Here is a 3,335-nt window from a genome sequence, read left to right on the forward strand (position 1 = left end):
GCCAAGTCGATTTTAAAAAACCCTAGAAAGGAAGGAGGTCCGAACCAATACCGGATCAGGAGGAATTGTTCACGAAATTGCCAAAGATCATTTATAAAATAGATCTCAGTAAAGGTTACTGGCAGGTTCTTATGGAAGAAGCTTCTAAACCCCTCACCTCAGTTGTGACCCCAAATAGGTTATTTCAAGTTATGCCGTTTGGCTTAGTGAATGCACCAGTTACTTTTAGTAGGATCATGAGAAAATTGTTGTATGGTATGAATGACATCCTCAATTATATTGATGATATTCTTATTCACACTGCTTCTTAGGAACAGCATGAAGTAATACTAAAGGAATTGTTTCAATGATTACGAGCGGCAAACTTGACAGCACATCCCAACAAGTGTTTTATTGGGTACGAAACAATCAAATTTCTGGGGCATGTTTTGAAGGAAAGGCAAGCTTTAACCTCGACCAGAGTATCGTGGATGCAAAACAGCCGGAAACGAAAAAAGCAACTCCGACCTTTCCTGGAAATGCAACTTTGTGAGCTGCCGAACTAAAAAGGTGCAAAGTAACATTAGCAGTCGAGACTACTGATGTATGAGGTACTGTACCTGTATGGTTGAAATCAGCAAATGTATACACACTCTTGATATGCGAGTTAAATGAATTTATTGAATTGAACGTGTATGTTTGTGTATGCAACTATGTGAATACCTCGAAAACGAATATGAATGGTGAACTCTACCAGCTATTATGCATAGTGAATACAAATTAATTTATTGCTAAAATAAGAACAATATAGAAATCACACTGATGTTATATTATTGTGAAAGGAAATTAATGATCATAAGATAGGCCTCCTAAGGTAAAATTTATTAACTTCATTTATCATGAGACGATTTGAAACTTACAGTAATAGAGCTAAAAGGCCATAAGGAAACTTAGTAATGTTGAAATCGTGAACAAATTATTATTATATTATTTTGCTAACCAGAATAACATTGATTTGCATTGAAATGTTTAAAATTTAGTGTCAAAACGTGGGGGGGGGGGTGAGTGCCCCTTTCCCCCTACTAGATCCACCCATGCTAATGTAATATTCGTTAAAATGTTGGAACACATTAGCTTGCAAATGAATGACAGAATGGGCGTGAGTCTGTTCATAAATTCTGCGTGCAGGGAAAGAACAAATATGTTGATTTTCATATTTTTTTTTAATCTAACGGAAATTAAAATATTAAATGAGATATATATTTGATATATATCTCATTTAATATTTTAAGTTTTGTTAGATTAAAAAAACAATATGAACATTTGATGTATCAACTTCATATTTGATATATATATATATATATATATATATATATCTTGTTTACCTATATTATCTATCTGAAAGTACATCAACTGTTCCTCATTCTCAGCCTCTTTTCAGGTTTCTTCATTTTTTTTATCTTTCCTGTTCTTATTTTTTTAATAGTATCCTCATGTTCGGTCCTTGTCTTAGCCTGCTTTCTGTTGGTTTCTTCAATTAATTTATTTGGCAGCTATTTAATTGGCTTTCTTTTGTTTGCAGAGGACAGACAAATCCTTACTGCAAGACATTGTATCAAAGTATCAATGGCACTGTAAGTATTAAGTGAAATATAATGAAGTTACATTATGAAATTATAATTTATTAGTCTGATCTTGTTTAACTTTTAAAAATTGTTTCTCTGTATCTACTTTTTCTCATTCTTTATTAAATTTTATTTTTGGCAGATACAGCAACAGAGCATGACCAATGTTGCAAGACAGGAAAAGTATACTGAAGTTTAGATGGAACATCTTGCACAGTTCAAAAGAGTAATCGTGGTGAAAGACCAAAACAATGATTTGTATCTTTAACGAGTTACTGGATGAAGAAAACTTGTCATTCTGAAATATTGACTATACAGTATTATAGCGAATTGCAACAAGATGAGGAAGAGTAACCAGGACTACTATTATAATTAACTTGCATTTTAACTTTTAGTTAATTTAATTGGTGATGGCTAATAGTTTGCAAGATAAGATAAGACAACGTCTTGCTGAATATTGAGACAGCTTAATCACAGTAAAAGAAAACATGACACGCGATTGTATTTTTTATCAGAATATCGAAGGAATTTGAGAAATTACTTTTAAAAAGTTTATTGCAGATTGAAGAGAGCTTGCATCATTGTAAAATATTGAACCAAGAGAAACAATTTCCTGTAATTAATTTTTTGCATGTTTATGTAAATTCATATATCAATTCATATGATTTTGTTGTGAAGATTTTATAATAAAAAATATAAGTAATGTGTTGACGTGTTTCTTTGCTGGTCGTGTCTGAAGACTGGATAAGCTGGCAAGACGAAAGAAGCGCCCTCTAAAAGAAAAAGGACCAAGTTTCCCATTTTCCCTCAATTTGTATTAAAGTGGTGCTGGAGAGTGCCCTCTAATAGAAACACAAAATTACCAGGGTCTCTAAATTTCTGTTTAAAGGGGTTCCCTGTGGTGCTGGAAAGTGCCCTCTATAGCCATTTTATTTCTATGTTTTTCAGGGTCATTAATTGTCAATTTCTATTAAAAGTATGGTAAAATGCGCCCTCTAAAAGCCAGTTTTTCAGGTGCCCCTCAATTGCCAGTTTAATAAGTGACAATTGTGGAGTTCTGGAAAAAATGGTTTTAGAGGGAGCTTTTTCCCCCATTGACAATTAAGAGACCCTAAAGAACTTAGGGTAAAAGGGCTGTTTGAGGGCGCTTTTCTTCACTATTTTTACCAGAACTCCACAGACTAAAGTTGCCAAAAAACTTAGTCATATTTTGGGCCTTTTTCTATACGAGGGCGCTTTTTTTTTTTAGCACATCCTGCTATTGGACGCTGCAAAACACAAGACAAGACAAACTTTGAATACAATGAAGAGTATTTCCAATATTTATTATTAAATGATATATACAATGAATAATTATTATTACACTACTATAATATTTATTAAATATACAATGAATATTTATTTCAAATAGATAATCGCACGATTTTCTAGAAAGCCAATACCAGATTGTCGAACAGGTTCACTGAAATAATAAAGAATATATTATGTATATAAGTCTGTTGCAGAGGGAATAACACATGTTATTAGGGAAAGAGAGAATATGCCAATAAATCAATTTCAATTAATAAGTCGATAGTTATTTGGGAGAGGAAGAATATGCCAATACATCAATTAATAAGTCCATTGCAAAAACTATGCCAATAAATCTATTTCAATTACTAATATTTGCTACATAAAAATATTATGTATACAAGTCTGTTGCAGAGGGAATAACGCATATGTTATTAGGGA

The 3,335-nt window shown here is 32.5% G+C and overlaps 1 long non-coding RNA gene across 1 annotated transcript; it reads left to right on the forward strand.

Moving 5' to 3' along the window:
- Positions 1 to 316: 316 nt before the first annotated feature.
- On the forward strand, positions 317 to 2,312 carry LOC117106282. Its single transcript, XR_004445038.1, has 3 exons — positions 317 to 590; positions 1,562 to 1,613; positions 1,747 to 2,312. It is a non-coding gene; the product is annotated as an uncharacterized LOC117106282 (long non-coding RNA).
- The last annotated feature ends 1,023 nt before the right edge of the window (positions 2,313 to 3,335 follow it).

Source organism: Anneissia japonica, unplaced genomic scaffold (genome assembly GCF_011630105.1).
Source record: "Anneissia japonica isolate Jap-2015-1 unplaced genomic scaffold, ASM1163010v1 scaffold1356_len1145284_cov175, whole genome shotgun sequence".
Taxonomy (NCBI): Eukaryota; Metazoa; Echinodermata; class Crinoidea; order Comatulida; family Comatulidae; genus Anneissia; species Anneissia japonica.